Raw genomic sequence first — 22328 nt, 5'->3', positions numbered from 1 at the left:
AAATTGAATTATATTGTCAATGGAGAATCCATCAGTATTCTGTAAAAATACTACTTTTGTTGATCACAGAGAAAAAGTGTCTCTGAAAACACTTCAGACTTCACATTTTTTATTTATTTAAGATATTATACCAAAATCTTTGTACTTGCAATATCTATTATGAGATCATGCAGATATTTTGCACAAGACTACCCAATGAATTCTCAAACTTAATATTTGGTGTGGTTTAATAATTCATTTACACTTCACATTAGAGAAACATGGGCCCATCACCGAATAAAGAAAATGAAAAGCATGAAAGGTTTCCAAATATGAACACACCAAATCAGCAGTTAATTCATATAATTCAAGGCCAGAAGCAACATTGTGATCATCTAGTCAGCCCTCCTGCAGTGATGTTCATAGAGTTTAACCACAAGTATATACAGTTCTCTCTCTTTCTTCAATTCATACACAAGGTCATTTTGAATCTTTGAGCTATAAATGGAATGTGATTAACATATTAAAATATAAAATATATGGAGGATAAGGTCAGAAATGGACAGCATAAGTACCTTTCAATGGTATTTATAATATTATATTTTTATTGAAATAATAATATAAACTTTTTACTCATTTTTATACACATTAATCCCTATCAGTCTTCCACAAAACCAACAGATAACCCATACTAAACTATTTTGCAACCCTAGTTTTGCTTCTAAATAGAAAGAAGGTGAAAAGAAAACACAAAACAAAATACAAGTAGTAGGAAAAGGGGAAACATATTAACAGAATGTTAAAAGAAGAAGTAGACATACCATATAAACACAAGCTCTACATCTACATTTTCACACTTGGAACCTAAAATTATGCATGTTAGTGAGTGAGTAGAATTTCAAAGTTGCTGCACACCCAATAGCTCACACTTACCTCAGGAATTGTGGTTACTCTGCACCTCTGAAAGGGCCTGATCTGAACCCCATTGAGGCAAATAGAAAGAACCACACTGACATGAATGGGCTTTGAATCAGTCCTAAAATCAGGCCACTTGTACTTGGTACATTCATTCTGAAACACAATGTTCTTACAAAACATCTCCCATCCCTGATGATGCTGATGCATGAATGAGGCTATAAACAGAATGAGCCATTTTAATTTCTAGCTCTATTAGAAACACATGGGGAAATGTTGATATTTCCCAAATGGAAATGCACTACGATAACTAAAGAACTTAAGACAATCAAGCTTTTAAAAGAATATTACCAAGAGAGAGATTTAAAAAAGAAAATGTAGAGAAGAAAAGGTACGGCACTTCCCTTTTAAACAATGGTGAAATTATACAAAAATGGCTACCATTTCTTTTATTATCAATTTACATCTAATTATTCTGTGCAATATGGCATATTGGGAAACTTATGTTTTCATTTAAAAATATACTATGTTTTCAAGTGGAAATTTAACACACTCTCAGAATCATCATACCATTCATTGTTCTAAAATTCACTGTTCTATAGTACCATATACTATTATACTTTATATCATTATGATTCTAAATATGATTTTAGAAAACTTGTAGTATGAAGAAAATACAATTTTTGGAAAGAGAATTTTATCATTTGTAAACTTTCAAAAATATATTTTGGTACTTAAATTCTCATATTTATTTTGATTCTTTAAAGACCCAAATGTCCTACAGATGCACCAAATGTATCCATATTTCCCCAGAGACCTGTAACAACTTGGTAAATTGTCACATTTGTTAAATTAATACTATTCATTTTTCTACTCTGAGCTTTCAGACAGGTATCACTGTTGCTATGTGAATATGTCTGAGTCCAGTCGGTTCTTTGCAGTATACATTTTCTTCCTTGCCATTCATCCTGTTTCCCATTTCTTCTCTTTCATTTATTGAGTAACTCTTACTCATCCTTTTTCATCTATAGTCACGGCTTTTTCTGGTGTTTTCCATCTAAACTATTTTAATCTAATCCTTCATGGGATACGGGTTCAGAATGATAGCATTCCTTTCAAATCTCATTTATCATGTTACCACAGGTCTGTCATCTCACTAGCAGTAAGGATTCAAATTTTCACCTTATTGTTATAAAGATCTCTTGTTATGAACTTCTGACCTCCCGCACTGTAGAAAGAGAAATAATTATAAAACGCAGCTACTCCTCTTAATACTAATAATTTGTCAGCTTCTGAAATTGTTACGCACTGTGATAGCCTGGTCATTAGCTTGGTACTATAGGCAAGATAGGCCATTTACAATACCAGCTTCACAGTATATGAGACCACTAGCAAAATGTTTCTAATATGGATGCCATAATGCAGATTCCAAGAGCTAAAAAAATTGTCTACATGAAATCATTTTTGTTTGTTTGTGAAATTAATATGAACTGACTTGCAAGCTTGTTATTTACAATTATTACTTTTAATCTCTTATCAGGGCCGCCCAGAGAGTGGGGGCGAGTGGGGCAATTTGCCCCAGGCCCCCGGCCCCGCAGGGCCCCCCACGAGAGCTTTTTGGGGCCCCTGGAGTGGGGTCCTTCACTTGCTCCGGAGGCCCTGGAAAACTCTGGCTGGGCCGGGGCCCCCGGAGCTTCTTCCACTCTGGGTCTTCGGCGGCATGGAGTCCTTCTGCTCCGGACCCCCAGCCGCCGAATTACCGCCGAAGTGGGGACGCCCGCCGCCGAAGACCCCAGGCCCCCTGGATCCTCTGGGCAGCCCTGTCTCTTATAAATTATACTTCAATACTTAAAATAAATATATATTAACATTTAACTTTGTGAAAACACCATAGGTTGGATTCTGGTTGTAAGCCACCACCTCTTGGGCAGGAGAGAGAAAGGGGCTGTGTATCAGGATCAGCACCTGAGTTATTGTCTGAGGGACGAACAAGGCCATCAGAAGCTAGCATTGCAGTGATAGGTTTTATTGACAGATTTCAGAATGGAAATACACAGCATACCCAGGGAAGACTGTTGTGGAGAGCAGTTGCTTTCTGTGTTTTTCCCTCTTCCCATCCCCCAGATATGGAACTTCAATCATGTAAACTTCCACAGGGTCTGGAAATAAGTGGTGGCCAGGGAGATGTATACAGTGAATCTGCTAATCTACCCTACCCCTTCGTTTGATTTAGGAATTTTCAGCTGCCGTATGCAAATGAGCTGTAGTGAGCATCACCAGATGAAATTTAGTCCTTTCACTTTACCTTTTCACATGCTGAAGAGGTCAGTATTCCTACTAAAGAAACAGATGACTTAAGTGACTTATCCATGGTCACAGGGAGAGCCAGGAGTAATTAACATGAATGGTTTGCATGACAGTCATGTCTGAGGTCCCAAAAAAGGCTAGGACACCTCTGTTAGGCATTGTACAAATATAGTGAGGCACAGTCCATGTTCTGAAGATGTTGCTAGCTAATATGCAAGAAAGAGAAACAGCAAAAAGGGAAATAGAAGGATATAGGTGAAGTGACTTTACACAGCAAGACTGTGGCAGAGCTGGGGAAACCACCTGTTCAACTCTGCGTGAGTTTGGTGAAGCCCTCAAAATCCTAACAAATTAACAGCATGTTCCTCCACTGTGCAATGTTAGCTCTCCTTCTTCCTACTGTAAGTCATAATTTATACTGCCTCAACTTTGCTGTAGTCTCTTACCTTTGGAATCTGTCACTCTCTCAATATTTATCTAAGAAAATCACTTGCACTATCAACAATTCTGTATATCACTAATAAAAAATGAATCACTAAATTTTGTTCGAGCCAGAGTACCAGGAAATACTGAGAGATCATCTCTCTTGATATTACATATGAGAGTTCCTTTACCTTGGTTTATTCAGTGCACTTAACGTTACAAAATCTGTTTCATGATATTGATTTTATAATGTAATTGTTATAAACTAATTTTATCTTATAATAGCAAGAAAGATGATCTCTTAAAGACTTTCCTGGTACTCTGCTGGAAGCACAATTTAAAAAAGGGCCAACAAACTCTGCTCAGTGGAAGTCCACACTAGTAGCTTGCCAGGAATTTTAGGGGTGAACCAGGTTCCTATACAGATTGTAATATCAAAGAGGTGCGGGCTCTTGGCTGGAGACCCCTCCCAGACCACAGGGATTCAGCGTCATGGCCAGGAATCACCACAGCCTCTCCATTGCAGCATGGACCTGCCCATTCGCTACCAGCAGGGACAGTGACCTCTCTCCCTTTTCTTTTGTCGACAAGGTTGTTGATTGTCCCATGCCTCCCTCTTTTAACTGTTTTGTCCCGCTCCTCCATTTTAAGATCCACCCTGCCAATTCCCAAACCTGGCTCATCCCCAACATCTGATTTCTCTGTTCCTGCTCTCAGGCTGAAGAACATCTCTGATGGACATCTTGTGACCAGACTGACTTTCTCTACTACAAATTAATTCCCTCATTTCTGCCATCATCCTAGCTAAACAACTCTACTTCTCCGAATTAAATTCCATATCTGCAATCCCAGCTGCCTTTTTGCCACCTTAAATGCTCCCCTCCTCCTGCCTCCACTTCACTCTCTGCACGGGAATCTCACTGATTTCTTCCAAGATAAAATTGACAAAATATTATAATATCTTTCCCTTTACCTCAGTTTGCCTTCCCTTCCCTCTTTCTCTCCTACAGCTATCTCCTCCCTCTCACCTGGCACAGACACAGAAGTTCCTAATCTGCCCTCCTCCTCTTACCCTTTTGCTTGCCCCAGTGAGCTCTCCTATTTCACTTCATGATCTCCCCTCACTGCCACTCTCTTCCCCTCCCTTACTTGTCCCTTTAACCTCTGGCTCTCTCCTTCATAATACAAATATGCTTTAGTCTCTCTCATCTTAAAAAATCCACCCTTGACCTCATTACTTCTCCAAGTACTGCTGCATCTCCCTTACCATCTCTTAGCACATTGAATGCATTGTTTGCAATTGCTGTCTGGAGTTCCTCTCCTCCAATTCCATCCTAGACGCTGCCCAGTCTGGCTTCTTCTGCTTGCACTTAACTGAAACTGTTCTTACCAAAATCACTAATGACCTGTTTCAAACCAAATGTCAGACCCAGTGTGACATCCTCATTCTCCTTGATCTGAAAGTTGCCTTTGACACCTTCTTGAAATCTTGTCATATCTTGGCTTATGTGATGCTGTCTTCTCCTTGTTCTCCTCTTACCTCTGTAATCCTCCTACAGCATGTCCTTCTTCCAGTTTTTTTCTGGTGATCTCACAGGCCTCTGTCTTTGGGTTAAGATCTGGGCAAGCTATGTTCAGCGTATGAATTCTGATTGATATTATGAAGTGATTATGAAGTTGTTACTATGAAAATTGCTGTTTTGGGGGAATTATAATATTTTAGTAAAACTGCTATTTTCTTTCTGAACATTTTATAAAGATCAAAAAAGGCAATTTTGAACAATTCTTCTCCCTTTTGTTATGGATAATTTGCTTATTTCTAATTACCTCTATGGGCTCTCTCAAACTCAATAAGTAGGTGCAACTACAACCGAAATATATGGAAATTAGACCCCTCCCCCCTTAAACTAGATATGATCCCATGCCTCTGGAGATGGAGGGTAAACATATTGTCAGGAAAGAGAGGGAATATACTATTTTGGAACAATTATGAAACACCGTAAATTATAGATTTAAAGACATAGTGTTGTCAATGACCATGTATCAGAGTTTAAAACTTTTTTTTTAGAATGCACTTAAGCCACTCAGTCAAACTATGATGCTGGACTTTCCTTTCTGTTAAATGTTATATACCAAAAGTGAAAAAATTCTAAATAAGCAAACAAACGAACCTGTGAGGATGAATATTGGCTTCAATTCTTTGATCATTTAAAAACTGTTAACAGTCATTCATTTTCATGAAACTGGCTGTATTTTTCCTGTATATAACTCATATAATAAGCCTTTTCCCCACTAGAAGAGAAATAGCTTGAAAAAATAATGTCTTTTTCCCTTTGTTTTCTTTGTAGCTCTAAAGAACAAGCAAGTCATCTTGTTTTTTATTATTTACAGCCACCTTTAATTTTTGATGATAGTCAAAATAAAATGTATTGCATTAAAGGGAACAAGATTCCATTATGTAACAATAGAGTTAGTAAATATAAGCATGGCATGATAGTGTGAAACGCATGCGTAAACATACTGCTATGCTTGGTTGTGTAAAATGAATACTCTGACACTGTAGTGGCTGTCTGTCCAATTAATTATTGAGGCAGTAACTGCAAATTAACACAGATTATACACTAAGCAGTTACGGTAGGAAAGTTTTTATTTTCACCTCAAGAGCTATTCATCACATTATGACTGTTTACACCACCTGAGCAGCACAAAGATGCCACAGTACTAAAGAATCTGGTCCCTTTTTTAAATTCTAGCATTACCCTGACTTCCTCCCTCTCCACTGAATTTACAAAACAAGTCTAAATTATGAAATAATGGCTACATTTAAGTAGCTAGTTGAGTGATCTCTATGTGACTTCACGCTGTAAATACAGCAACTACAGTAAAGGTAGGGAAGAAAGAGGGTAGCCATTTTGGGCTTCCTATTTCAGCCCCACCTTTGCCACCCTTAATTGAGTTGCTAGGTCTCAAAGATTTCTTTAGCTACTGGACCAAATTCACTTCTGGCTTAATTCGGCACAGTTCTGTGGATGGCAGAAATCGTGTTTTGGGGCCTGGAAAGAATTTTTTGCCCAAACTTTGGCAAACGGCTGTGTGTTTTCTCCATTTTTTTCATGGCATCCAAGAGATCTGGTTTGGGGGGGGTGGTTACAACTGTCACAACTTTGTCAGGTTCCATTACACTCTGTGGGTTAGGCAGACTCCAGCTGAGGGCCCTATAATCCAGGGGATGCTTGTGCACTGGTCCTGGGGTGTCACACACTGTGATGAAGGGGTTTGCCTCTCTGGGTACGTCTACACTGCAAAAACCCACGGCTGGCCCATGCCAGCTGATTCAGGCTCGCAGGGCTTGGGTTAAGGAGCTGTTTAACTGTGGTGTAGGCATTTGGGCTTGAGCTGAACCCTGGCTTCTAGGACCCCGCAAAGCGGGAGGGTCCCAGAGCTCGGGCTGCAGCCTGAGCTTGAGCATTTACACCACAATTAAACAGCCCTGTAGCCTGAGTCAGCTGGCATGGGGCAAGCCAGGGGTGTCTAATTGCAGTGTAGACATACCCTATGTCTTGCACAGCTTGTGACTCCCCTTATCTCATCTTTCCTACCTCCAGTGTGGAGAAGGGGAGGTGTCAGGACTCTGCCTTCTAGTCAAGGTCTTTTTGGGGTATGTCTACACTATGAAATTACGTCGATTTAACAGAAGTCGAGTTTTTAGAAATCGATTTGATACAGTCGATTGTGTGTGTCCCAACTAAGGACCTTAAGTCGGCGGTGTGCGTCAACAGTACCGAGGCTAGCATCGACTTTTGGAGCGTTGCACTGTGGTAGCTATCCCACAATTCCCACAGTCTCCGCCGCCCATTGGAATTCTGGGTTGAGCTCCCAATGCCTGATGGGGCAAAAACATTGCTGAGGGTGGTTCTGGGTATATGTCGTCAGGCCCCCCTCCCTCCCTCCGTGAAAGCAATGGCAAAAAATCATTTCTCACCTTTTTTCCTGGGTTACCCATGCAGATGACATGCCACGGCAAGCATGGAGCCCGTTCAGCTCACTGTCACTGTATGTCTCTTGGGTGCTGCAGGCAGATGCGGTACTGCAGTGCTATACAGCAGCATCCCCTTGCCTTACCTTGCGGACGGCAGACAGTACAATACGACTGCTAGCCATCGTCGTCGTCCCATGGGTGCTCCTGGCCGACTTCAGTTAGATTGGTCAGAGGCGCCTGGACAAAAATGGGAATAACTTCAGGTCATTCTTTTCTTTAAGTTTTGTCTAATGGAGATTCAGTCCTGCCTGGAACATCATGCCAGCTGGAGGCTTCTGCCTCAGGCTGCTCTCCCAGTCAGCAGCAACATACGGTCGCACCTACCCCAGCCTACCCCTTGCTCTCATGGCTCATGAAGCCTGGACAGTAGTAAGGAGCAGTTCAACTATAGGCTGAGTAAGCACAGAATGGTGGTAGAATGTGCCTTTGGATGTTTAAAAGCTCACTGGCATAGTTTACTGACTTGGTTAGACTTCAGCAAAACCAATATTCCCATCATTATTACTGCTTGCTGTGTGCTCCACAATATCTGTGAGAGTAAGGGGGAGACGTTTATGGCAGATGTTGAGGCAAATCGCCTGGTCTCTGATTACGCGTAGCCAGACACCGGGGCAGTGAGAAGAGCACAGCAGGGTGCACTGTGCATCAGAGAAGCTTTGAAAACCAGTTTCGTGACTGGCCAGGCTACAGTGTGAAAGTTCTGTTTGTTTCTCCTTGATGAAAACCCGTCCCCTTGGTTCACTCTACTTCCCTGTAACTAGCCAACCACCCTCCCCTCCCCCCTTTGATCTCCGCTTGCAGAGGCAATAAAGTCACTGTTGTTTCAAATTCATGCATTCTTTATTAATTTGTCACACAAATGGGGGGATAAGTGCCAAGGTGGCCCGGGAGGGGTGGGGGAGGAGGGAAGCACAAGGGTGGGGCAGTTGTAGGGGCACCCCCTAGAATGGCATGCAACTCATCATAGAAGCAGCATGTCTGGGGCTCTGACCCTGAGCGGCCATTTGCCTCTCTGGTTCTTTGGTGGGCTTCATGCAGCACTGTTGTGGGTCCCTATTATAACCTCTGTCCTTCATGCCCTTGGAGATTTTTTCAAATATTCCGGCATTTCGTCTTTTGGAACGGAGTTCAGATAGCACAGATTCATCTCCCCATACAGCAATCAGATGCAGTACCCCCTCCCCCCATTTGGCCCATGCTGGAGCTTTTTTGCGATTCTGGGACTCCATGGTCACCTGTGCTGATGAACTCACTACGCTGGCCAAACAGGAAATGAAATTCAAAAGTTTGCAAGGCTTTTCCTGTCTACCTGGCCAGTGCATGAGAATTGAGAGTGCTGTCCAGGGCAGTCACAATAGAGCACTCTGGGATAGCTCCCGGAGGCCAATACCATTGAATTGCGTCCACACTACCCCAAATTCGACCCAGCAGGGACGATTTCAGTGCTAATCTCCTCATCGGGGAGGAGTACAGAAATTGTTTTTAAGAGCCCTTTAAGTAAACAAAAATGGCTTCATCGTGTGGATGGGTGCAAGATTAAATTGATCTAACGCTGCTAAATTCAACCTAAACTCATAGTGTAGACCAGGGCTGAGGGTTTAGAGGAGTTATGGCCTTCACTCCTACTCTCAGGTTTATAGCTCCAGGGTCACTGGTGCCCAATTGAGATCTGTACTGGAACAACCCTACCAGGTAGTTTGGCACAATTACCACAGTTAAGTAATAGTTTTAAATAAAATTGCTGTCTCCACATTTAACCGTGTTATGGAATCTATGTCTCACTGCTTCCATATCCACAACCAAATGCTGTTTCCAGAAAGTAGAACTGAAAAGTCACAAGGCAAATATAACATTCAAGGCAACTTTTAATTCCTACATTCAAAATCCTTCCACACACCTCAAAATATAGGCTGTCACTGCCTATTTTTATACACTTTAAAATCATTAGCAACAACACTGAAGTGGTAACATACCAATGTGAACATGTTTTGCCCTGTCTAAATGATCAAATTCACTGTAATACAAAACATTGCTCAAAAAGTACCTGGTGTTTCAACTATACTAGGTTTTTGGGGTTTTTTTGTTTTTTTTAATCAACACTGAATGGATGGCTGTGAAGAAATTGAAAAATTATTAGGTTTGCTCATTTGAAATTATTTGTCAATTTCTTTTACAAATAAAGCTTCATTTGCAGATCATTCAAAATTCATGCTCAGCTGATTAGTTATAAATCAATGGGAATTCCAGTGACTTCCCAGTTTCCAAAATTATGACATATATAATTAACCAACAGCAGAAATGTAAAACTGCATGCTCTAGACTGAATTTTGGAATTCAACATTTATGCTTTTCTTAGATTATTACAAAGATCCCTCTTGGATATATTTTTGAGCTTAATATCTTTTTTTGCGGTGAAATACACCTTTATGCAGAAGGCAACTAGAATAGGGCTTGTTTGTTTGAATTAAGATGAATTTCACCCTTTGTGAACATTTGAGCTAGCAAAACGTTCACAAATCCATCTTTTGTATCAGGTGAAGAATAAATAATGAAAAAACAAACCCACACACATTTTGGAGGCTCCTATATTCCATTCGTGGAGCTCCCAAATAACTTTGGCATGAATCTGCAAATCCTACTCACCACTACGACCCCTTCCTCGTGTAAAGGCTGTAGGATCTACCACTTTTTCTAATGTTCGCCCCCCCCGCAAAGAAAAAACTGTATGAGTGAATTTTAGTCAAGAAAGGTCTCTAATATTCCTTCTCAGAACTAGTTTAGTTTCAGGTCTTCAAACCATTCAGGGAAATTCACAATAAATTTCTTCCATTTAAAGTGCGCTTCCTTCTCATATCTTAGGCACAATTTGCTCCATGTCCCATCTTCCAACTTTTCTTCCCCCTTCCCAAATTTTAGTTATATATAAACTGCCACCTTGTGCAGAACTTTAAAGGTTATCATTCTATCCTAATTGTCACAGCTAACTTTTTCATTCTCAGAGACTCCCTCCTCAGGGGCATCTTTTCAAAGTTTGTAGTTCTCCATGTCTGCCCATGATGTGATTGATGTAGACATCTAAGCTCTGGTGTTATAGTAATTGCCATTTGTGTCACTGTATCTGCAGGGTTTGCGCTCCATTATCTCAAAGAATGCTAGAAGTTTCAACCTACAGTAAACACAAAACACAAAAGAATGCACGTGCCTCTACAGGCACATTGATCACTTCTAAATGGTCATTCTAAAGAAGTTCAAGGTTACTAATCATATAGATTCCAATGCAGAAGTGAACTTCAGGAATAGCCTTCACAAGCTCCTTTCCATCTCCAATTCCAGCAGCTCTCTTGCCTTTGTTGGAAAAGAAACTTTTTCTATAAGGTACACAGACTGTGTTTCTCTTGGTCGTCTTTATATACACATTAAAATTCTGATAGCTCAAAATCCTCACAACTCGATTGCTTTTTATGGTTATGCCTTTCACAGTTATTTTTCTGTCATTTTGGATTACTAGAAATTAATGAATACTACATTTGTTGAATAACAGGATACAAATAAACCCACCTGTGCAACCATGTAATTTCTTTCATTCAGTAAAACATATAGGACAGTTTGGGCTTTGGGCTTTACAGATGCTTTAATTACACATCTCCATTCTAAGGTATCTGCAGCTTGTAAAGTAAGTTATTCTTCAAGCTGAAACTTGGCACAGAAAGTCGGAGGCAAATAGCACATTTCCTTAACAAAATTAGACAGAATGGCACATTTTAAATAATGACACAGATGGACATTTTCAAGGTGGTGTTGTTGGGAAAATGAGGTAAGGTTCTCTATTGCTCTACAAAAAGAACAGGAGTACCTGTGGCACCTTAAAGACTAACAAATTTATTTTAGCATGAGCTTTCGTGAGCTGCAGCTCACTTCTTCGGTGAGCTGCAGCTCACGAAAGCTCATGCTAAAATAAATTTGTTAGTCTTTAAGGTGCCACAGGTACTCCTGTTCTTTTTGCGGATACAGACTAACACGGCTGCTACTCTGAAACCTATTGCTCTACAATAATTTTACAGGAAGTGCAAAGGCCTGCTTCATGATCTCCTCTTCCTATTGAAGTGAATGGGCATCTTTTCCATTGACTTCACTGGTCTTTGGATGGAGCCCCAAGAGAAATCCCTGAGTTTTATGCCATGTATAGACTTTTACCACTTACTTAATATGACAGGTTAACGGGATTTTTTTAATGGTTAAAATTAAACCTTTAAATTAAACGGTTAAAATTTAACCTTTTAAAAATTGTAGAGCTGCCTGAACCTATTTCCACTGAAATGAAACAGAAGATGGCAGTGACTTCAATGGGAATAGGATCAGGGCCTTTCATAGTAAATGTTATGGAGATGTTATGAATCTCCTCTTTGCGTACTTCCCTTGGAGAACCCAAACATGTTCTTCAATCATCATTCTATGATATGCTTTCTGCATTGTTTTGTCTCTGATTTAGCCTGTCAAGATGTAATATCACGTTGGTTTTGACTTTATGGGTTAAACTTACTTCTGCCATCAACAGAACTGTGCCTAATTAAGCCAGAAGTAAATTTGGTCCAGTGACTACAGATATCCTCAGCTGATATAAAACAAAAAAAAGTTTGATTTCTTACATCTCTGGAAGCTTCTCTAGTTTTGCTACAGAGTTGCTCTTGAATTTGATCATCTCTTTATGATGATAAAAATGAAATATGAGACTTCTACTGTTTTTTCATTTACAGGGCCAAATTCTATTCTCAGATATTTTATGCATGACTCCTGTTGAAGTTAAAGAGAGTGACTTTTAGACTTTGCATGGAATTTGACCCAAAGACTTTTTATAATCGATTTACACAATGGTTGGGAGGGACAGAGGAATTGAGTTTTGGAACATCTGGAAATATTGACTCTCTGTACTTTATCTTCCCATGAATCACGGGATTTCTGTCACCCCTGATGTTGTTTTATTTTAATGTGTGATGTAATTATATAGGTGTAGAAAATCCCACTACACAGCACATTCTTAGGACCACTGGAGGCATTATGCCACCATGCTGCCTCTACCACTGTGCACTTTCACCCAGTTCTTCAGTAGTCATTAGTAGTAGCCAGTAGTCAGTGGAGTTATACCATGCATAAATTTGGTCTAATGAGTGTAATAATAATCTGTCTTATAGTTAATGATGACATCACTAAATGCTTCCGTCTCCACTCTGGTCACCACCAGCATGACACACCTGAGTCATTGCTAGAATAATGGCAGATGACAACAATTAGTTTAGTGCAGATCACGGAAATTGTTAGTTTCCAAATCAGATGGTCATTTGTTTCAGGCAGTATCTGACCTTTGCGTGTCCACCTTCTGATTTATGCAGATAAAGTTCTGAAACCTTCGCAATTACCTTGAAGATCTGATGGTCTAATTTGGAACATCAATTAATTTACTTTCCAGGTCTATGATTCAAATATAATTTCTGAAAGTACCATAATACTTTGTAATAATGGTACTTTTATCAGTGCTGATTTACAGTGGAAATCCTATAGAAGTAGTTAGGATTTTCACATGAATACCAAATAAGTTCACTATGATTAATATCAAAAGTACAAGAATTAGTAATGAGACTTTGTTATAATCCTTGTTGTAACCTTTGTAAAAAGTTATACTCTAGGTCCCAAGGGTAGTAAATGTACCCCAAACCCAGAAAACCTACAAAACTTCAGTACGATGGAAAATAATTTGAGATGCATGCTAGAAATTACAATTAGCTTTTAAAATCATTCCTTGGAATCACAATAACTGTGCTTTAAAGAATGACAGAACACAATGAAATATGTATTATGCTATATTTGAGTTCCTTTCTAAGTATAAGCCTTAAAGCTCTGTTGTTTTATGTTCTAGACATTATTTACAAAGCAAACCCTCCATTGAGAACCTTAACCTAATCTCATATCTAAGACACATTTATATATTTTATGCATTCACGTGAATGCAATATTTTAGTGCAAATTTTGTACTGAATTCAAAAAACTAACAGCCAAACCTGAAAATTGTTGGGCAAAACTGTAATATGATTTAATTACCATAACTATTTTTAACTTGTTCATTTTTTTAATTAAATGGAGTTCAAATTTCACTGTCCATGATTTTCTTCAAATATTAAAAGGACAGATGGTTCAATACTTAGGCTGTTAGCCTGGGACTCAGGATTGAGCCTACTTTCAATTCTCTGCCACACACTGGAATTTGGACAGGTCATTTAATGTCAGTGGAAGTTAGGCAGCTAGGTGCTTTTGAAAATCTCACTGGATGCCTCTCTGTGTCTTTAAGCACCTAAATATCTTTAAAAATCTGGCACTTCGGAAACTGATAATAATAATACTTCCCTACTCACAGAAGTGTCATGGAGATAAATGCATTTAAAATCATGAAGTGCTCAGATACTACAAAAATGGGGTCCATATAGGTACTTTAGATAGATACATGTGACTTGGGCAGAAGAGTAAGCAACATGTGTTGTAGCTGAGGACAAATGGATTTGACATAAAAGCTTCTTAGGCCTGGTCTACACTAGGGGGGGTCGAATTAAGGTACGCAACTTCAGCTACGCGAATAGCGTAGCTGAACTCGAACTACCTTAGTTCGAACTACTTACCCATCCTCACGTCGCGGGATCGAAGTCCGCGGCTCCCCTGTCGACTCCGCCACCGCCGTTCGTGGTGGTGGAGTTCCAGAGTCGACGGGAGCGCGTTTGGAGTTTGATATATCGTGTCTAGATGAGACGCGATATATTGAACTCCAAGAAGTCGATTGCTACCCGCCGATCTGGCGGGTAGTATGGACGTACCCATAGATCTTGCAAGTCCATGTTCTAGGACATGTGAGGTAGCTATTTGTAATGTTTTGCCTCCTTCCTGGACCATGCTTTGAGTATGCAAGATCATTCCAGGTCCAGAAAGACCTTAAGGATCCTGTTGGAATGCTCAGTTCCTGAGATCTAGATATTCCAAATCTAATGCTTCGACACTGCACACCCCCAAAGATAATGATGCTTTGATCATGTACTGCACTTTTCATTTGAGGATCTCAAAGCACTTTTTAAACACCTCCTTTGTGAGTTACACAGATATGATACTTATTTCACAAATGAGTCAACATAGAGATTCACTGGTCAAGAATCATTGTGCATTGACCAATCATATTAATTTCCTAAAGACAAACAATTTCATTTCTAATTTTTGAGAGTATCTGCAAACATACTAGTTTGGACGAGGTTGCAAATCCACCTATAAAGGAATACTTGTGTTTATTTCTCCTCTGATAGCTGCCTTCTTTGAATAATATGTGCTTTGCATCAGTGATACATAAAAGAATATCTACATAAGAGTTAAAGCAGCAAAGAGTCCTGTGGCACTTTATAGACTAGCATACATATTGGAGCATGAGCTTTCGTGGGTGAATACCCGCTTCGGCCATGAAAGCTCATGCTCCAATATGTCTGTTAGTCCATAAGGTGCCACAGGACTCTTTGCTGCTTTTACAGATCCATACTACCATGGCTACCCCTCTGATACTTTGCATAAGAGTTAGTATCTCCTGCATCAGTTATTTGGCAATATTACATGTAATTCTGAGGTGCATTTACATCCCACAGGGCAAGTGAAGGAGTTAAATTGTTACCAAATGAATCTCGTCTCTGACAGTAATACATTTATAGAAGTACAGCAACACTTTAGGAAATGGCTAATAATGGGCATGGCATAGCTCCTGCGGGAAATAGTACTGTTGATAGTATGCAAATGTTTGGCCTGGTGTTTTGTATAAAGAGGGTGCAGTGTATACAGTGTTCATTTAACACAAAGACATTCAACAATTATAAAATACTCTCAACTGGGCAAGTTCAATATTGGTACAAATTCAACCCTGGCATAAATGGGTGGAACTCTGTTAAAAAGAGTTGCATCTGTATACATAAATGAGTACAAATGACAGATTGTGGGTAAAAGAAGTGTAGTATTAAAGACCAGAAGAGTATTTTAATCAGTAATTCAATGTTCCTCCCATTTCTGTTACTGAATTTGATTGATTGGTACATAGTCTAAGATCCACCATCTGCACACTTGATCAACTATCTCTTCTTCCATAACTGAATGGTGCTTCTTCTATTCTCAATCTCCAACTCGGTTATAATTACTCTCAGTCAACTGTGCCAGCGCCTCCAGTTCCAAATCTATCTATAATGATACTGACACATTGACAGGACTGTAAAAATTCTAAACTAGAGAAGGATATCAATATACCAGTTGTCAAACAATTTCATTTGCCCACAGGTATGGAACTGTACCACCCAATAACACAAATTGTATTAATGGGACTTGAAGTTTGATACTGGCAACCTGCAAAAGGTAAGAAATTCAGAGCTAAGATTACCAGAGCAACCCTCTTTGTGCCTACACATTAAGGGTCACATTCTAGTAGCTGGAGTGGGTGAAAAGCATATGTAGGGCTGGGAGCATGCAGGCTCTATCTTCCTACCCAGATCATAAAGTAGTTGAGCAGATACACTGCAGTCACTGCTTCATCCAAATGGCAGTCTGAATGTGTCCTTCACTGCCAGAATTAACACCAGGTCTCTGGTCTCCTGCCTTGCCCATATCCATTTCCCTTATATGAACTCTTAAACCTGTCTCCCCATCCTCTTGCACACACTAAAATTGTACCTGTTTGACTGTCATGAGAACTTCCACACCCACAACACTTTTGATTCCCACCATTTCTCCATGTCAGGGAGAAATTGTAGGGAGGCATTGAATTAGCTCCCACCTGTCTCGTGACCAGTGCAGCCCACTTCTTTTTGGCAGCCCTGGCCCACAACACACACATCCCCGGGCAAAAGAAAGATTGCAGACACTTTGTCAACATAATCTTCTTCCTGGGGGGACCTTTCCCCAATGAGACCCTCGCACCTGAGTCTGCAATAGCAGTAAATGACATACACTGAGACTAACTCTAGCGTTCTTCCAATGAACTATTGCACTGGAGATTTTATTTTTACTCTTTTTGTTCCTTTCAAAGAGTTTTCTGTAATTAGTTTTGTGGATTATTTTTTTCAGCTCACCATGCAAATGTATATCATTAAAATCCATCATGTAATGCTTCTTATGTTCCAAATATCCCCAAATAAATGTCTAATGTAATGATATTATGATCACTGAACCTTAGATTTCACCAGCTTTCATCATATTCATCATACTTGGCTCATTTTCTAGGACAAAGTCCAAAATGCTCTCTGTTCTTGTTGGTTGCTCAACAGACTGTTCAGGGAAATAATGTTGTATTATCTCCAGAAACATTGCAAGCCATTCTGAAAAATTTCTTGCAGTCAGAGTGCCAATCATGTAAATCACTCAAATCAATGTTTTAGACTTTTTCACAAGCTCACAGATCTACAATAACTTTTCTTTTCCATCATCTTACCCTTCTCTAGAGATCTATACTCATATAATTCACATGAGACTATTTATAGTGAAAAATTCTAATCCAGCATCTCTGACATAGCAAACTATTCTGAGGCCTCTACATTGTACATTATCGTTGTACAGATGATAAAAATCAACTAGCCCAGTTTAGGGCCACATTCTGCTACCCTTACTCAATCACCTTACTATGCAAATAGGCCCTTTGAAATTAAGGGACTTCTATAGTAGGACATTACTGAGCTGAATAATGGGAGTAGAATCAGGCTATTCTAAATTATATTCTTTGTGCATATTTCAGTATATTCCAGCTATTTGTTTAAACACTTCAATTACTTTTACCTTGTATTATATAAGGAGGTTTTATGCCATTTTTCAGGTAGTATGTTCTAGTTCTAATGGACCTTGAACTATAAGGGACTGGGTTTCAGGAAACATGGGTTTTGTTCCAGACTAACAATGACTGGCTGTGAGACTTTGGGCACATTATTAAAATCTCTGTGTATTAGGTTTTATTTCTATAAAAGGGGAATAACAGCTGGTAATATTTAGGGCACACCATATTAATTATTAAATATTATTATTTTGGCACAGTGTTTTTAGGGCTTTTCCCCCATATCTATTTTTAACACACACGTGCCCCCAGAATTGAAATAAACTTCCATAGGGAGTGTGACAAAAGGAAAAGACTAAGTATCATGACAAGTAGGCTTTTGGACAAATTCAGGTCTTGTGACCTAAGCCTAGGTAAAAAGATTTTGCCCAATAGGAACAATGTGACAGACTTATCCAGATCTGGTCACTATCTAGGCTGCAAATACTAGTACAACATATATAGATATAGTGGATATCTGGCATAATCCAAAGCCCGCTGATGTCAATGGAAATCTTTCTATTGACCTCAATTGGCTTCTGATCATGGGGAATAGTGGATGTGGCTCATCGTTCATTCCACATATAAGGTTTTGGTCCAGTTCCCCAAATCCATTGAATAAAAATGTCTATGACAAGGTTAGAGAACTCTTTCTTTCCAATGATTATATTACTTTGGTTCCACCTACCAAGGAATGTCATCTCTGATGACATTTACAGATTCTTTCCCATACTTATTACTGTTTAGCCACCTATATAAGGGACATGGGTTCACTTCCCAGTTCCGACACCGATATCCCTATGACCTTTCCACCATCCTTTATCTTTCATCTGTTTAGACGGTATCAAGTATCAGAGGGGTAGCCGTGTTAGTCTTGTTCTGTAAAAGCAGCAAAGAATCCTGTGGCACCTTATAGACTAACAGACGTTTTGCAGCATGAGCTTTCGTGGGTGAATACCCACTTCTTCGGATGCAAGTGGTGGCACCACTTGCATCCGAAGAAGTGGGTATTCACCCACGAAAGCTCATGCTGCAAAACGTCTGTTAGTCTATAAGGTGGCACCACTTGCATCCGAAGAAGTGGGTATTCACCCACGAAAGCTCATGCTGCAAAACGTCTGTTAGTCTATAAGGTGCCACAGGATTCTTTGCTGCTTATTTAGACGGTAAGCTCTTTAGGCCAAGGACTCTTTCTTATTGTATGTATGTACAACATATAGCACAATGGACAGGTCAGGGCCTCTAGGTACTGCTATCATACAGATAAATAATAATAATTACCTCAATAAACGTATGCTAAAATATATAGAAAGTCAAATAAGGGTGTTCGTTATAAATATTGGTGAAGACTTACCAACTGTCCCACTGGAAAAAAAATTTCTACTTCTTAAACCTCTCAGAAAAGCTTTTCTATTGTTCTTTCCAAGGTAAGCATGTTCTGCTACTAGGGTATGCTTTGAAGGACCCCAACTCTGATATCTACAGCAACAATAGTACTATTCAATTAACAAGTATCGTTTCAACCTGCCTTTCATTATTATGTAATGAAACAAGAGTTAAAAGATGTTTGGTAAGAACATTCATTGTGTATTCAATGAATTCACAAGACTAGCTATTTACACTGAAATATTTAGAAAAATATTCTTAATGGAATTCTTTTGAACTGGTTGATCTAGTCTGTATACGAAGCTATACAAGTTCCACCATAAATGCTGTGTTGCTAAATAATACTCCGCTTGCATCGTGAGAGTTTCAAATTCATGCTTCTGGTTGAACAAAAGGTCATTATTATTGTAGTAATGGCACAGATCATATATGTGAGTGGGTCCAATTCAAGTACTCGTTTGATATTTAAGAGATGTACTAAATTCTTTTCTTTAAAGTCCATAGTTTGGGGAGAACACTGCCCTAAAGTGGTAATTTTTATTTTCTGAATCAAATGAGAACAAATGGGCATAATGTGATGAGAAAAAACCCCAATAATACGTGTGGGTACTTAAGTGTTGTACACAGGGGACAGACAGAAAATAACCTTCAACAAAGTCTCAGCCTATTTATAAAACAGCTTCTCCTAGCAGGAATAAGCCTTTTATCACCAGGAATGCACCTTACTATACTTGACGTGCCTCCACAGGTCCTCACTTTTACAGATGTGAACAAAGCCTGCAGAACCACGGATGCCAATGGAATGGAGGCTGAGTAAGGATTGCATGGCCTGTATCTGTTTCACTTCAGGACTGATCCTGCAAACATTTATACAAAAGTAAAGTTCTCTCATTTGACTAGTCCCATTAAAGACAATAAAACTACTCCAATGAGTAAAGTTACTCAGTGTTCACAGGTCTTAACTTACCTGGACTAGTAAATGGATGGCAATAAAGCTTCCATCACTCTTGGTCCTCATATAGCGCCCATTGGAAAAATCCCTTTTAATCGGGCTTTTCTTGCCAGACCAGAATTTGTCCTAAAAGCTACTTGCCATATATGTAATCAGGAAGGTACTATTTGGAGTGCTTAGCTTAAGGAAGTCAATAACTTGTCTAAGTTAATGGATTAGCTTCTTGTTAAAGAATGCCACAGGAAACACTTTGATGATCAAAGCATTGTAACTTGTGATATAGTTAATTTTGTTAGCTGTGTATTTGATGTAAAATAATGTTTTAAATGAAACACAAATACTTAAATTCCTGTTATTCAGGCATGTCCTCCATAGAATATTTTAAAGAAAATAAAAACAATGGCCCACGTAGGTAAATTGTCCAACTCGCTAGAGAGGAAATTGTACAGTTCCACAGTATATACTGGAGGAAACCATCTGTGTCCCAGTTTCACCCTGCTGTCTATGGCAGCTTCTGCTGGCAGAAACACTAGAGGAGATCTCCAAATGTTGAAAATCTGTTGGGGGGGGGGAACTGATGATTAAATCATCTCCAACTTCCCCTCTGTCAGGGGCCTATATTGACCAACTGTACCCCAAAATAGGGCAACACTGCCATGGGATATGCTGTTTCAATGAGCAGACTCAATTGCTGGGGCTTCTGTGGCATTTTAGGTGCACCTGAAAGCTGCTCTCACCCATGAAGAAAATTGAGAATGGAGCCAACACTGCCTGCCCTTCCTTGAATATATGAATATCCCCTGGAATGCAGTAGTCCAGGCTGGTGCTGAAAGGGGTAAATTACATTCCTCCTGCCATCTAGAATTCATCTAGTCCAGTTGGTCCACAGCTGAAAATGACTGCCATAGCAGCATGAGAGCATTGTAAAATTTCTTCTATCATCATTGTCATGGTTATGTATTATTCCGTTACACCAATAATGTACATATCACTTCACATTTCCTTAACACATGTATGTTGAAATGTAGCCACAAAATACAAGAAACAAAGGTAAACCATTGTAAGCATGCATAGTAGTTTCAGCACTCACTTGGTCCATTTCTTCTCACTGTTCATCCTGCAATCTTGTGTCCCCCTTTAAAGCCCTATATGGAAGAGTTCAGTTTGTTCTCTCACTTCAGACTTCTCTCTCATTTCTTCTCCTTTCTCAGATTTATGTCGTTGTTTCCTTTCAATGCTATTTAGTCCCTAGTCCACAATGTCTCATATACATTTTTAAAAAATAAAGGCCATAGCTTGCCATTAACCTATGCAGAGAACTCTTATGGAAAGGACGTTTTATGAAAAAAATAATTCCAGGAGGTTGGTAATTTTTAGATGATTTCTGAAAATTACAGATATATCTTCAGAGTTCTGCTTTAAGACCTCATAATGAACCCTGGAGCTAGGGTGACCAGATAGTAAGTGTGAAAAATCGGGACGGGGTGACGAGGGGTAATAGGCACCTATCTAAGAAAAAGCCCCAAATATCGGGACTGTCCCTATAAAATTGGGAAATCTGGTCACCCTACCTGGAAATGAGGCCATGTGCAGTTCGAGGTGGATGGTGCAAGGTGGCTTTAGGCTGTGTTGCTGGCCCTCTGATCTTCAGACTATCCTGCTTCTAATCTTCTCTGGAAGGCCAGTCTGACTTGCACCAGCAGCAAACAGCCCCAAGAGATTGTTCTAGCACAGGGATCGGCAACCTTCGGCATGTGGCTCGCCAGGTTAAGCCCCCTGGTGGGCCGAGCCGGTTTGTTTACCTGCTGCGTCCACAGGTTCGGCCAATTACGGCTCCCACTGGGTGCGGTTTGCTGTTCCAGGCCAATAGGGGCTGTGGGTAGCGGCGCGGGCCAAGGGATGTGCTGGCCACGGCTTCCTGCAGCCCCCATTGGCCTGGAACGGTGAACTGTGGCTAGTGGGAGCTGCAATCGTCCAAACCCGTGGACGCGGCAAGTAAACAAACCGGCCCGGCCCACCATGGGGCTTACCCTGGTCAGCCGCGTGCCGAAGGGTGTCGATCCCTGTTCTAGCAGCTGAGGATTGCCTGGCTGCAATGATGCTCCAGTCATATCCCCTATAGCAGGAGAACTGATGAAGATGAGAATGGCAGAGGAGCCACATAGTTCTCTGCATCCAGAAGGGAACCTTCCACCACATGGCTCAGAAAACTTCATGCTGTGAAGAGCAACTAAAACAAACACCCCAGTGCACCAGAGTATTTTGGGAATGCATGCACATGAATAAATTCTCACACGAGCAGAGTTGTTCAGGTGCATTTGTCTGTGGAGGTTGGGCCCTTCGTGCTCACTGTCCTCCTTTTCATTCAGTCTGTTTCAGTCATCAGGGAGGTTTTGTGCTATATTTGGATCCAGCAGAGGAGATACACGCAGATACAAAGGGAGCTGATAGAAACATAGCTGCCAACT

This window comes from Mauremys mutica, chromosome 9 (genome assembly GCF_020497125.1).
Source record: "Mauremys mutica isolate MM-2020 ecotype Southern chromosome 9, ASM2049712v1, whole genome shotgun sequence".
Taxonomy (NCBI): Eukaryota; Metazoa; Chordata; order Testudines; family Geoemydidae; genus Mauremys; species Mauremys mutica.
This window is presented reverse-complemented; position numbering follows the sequence as displayed.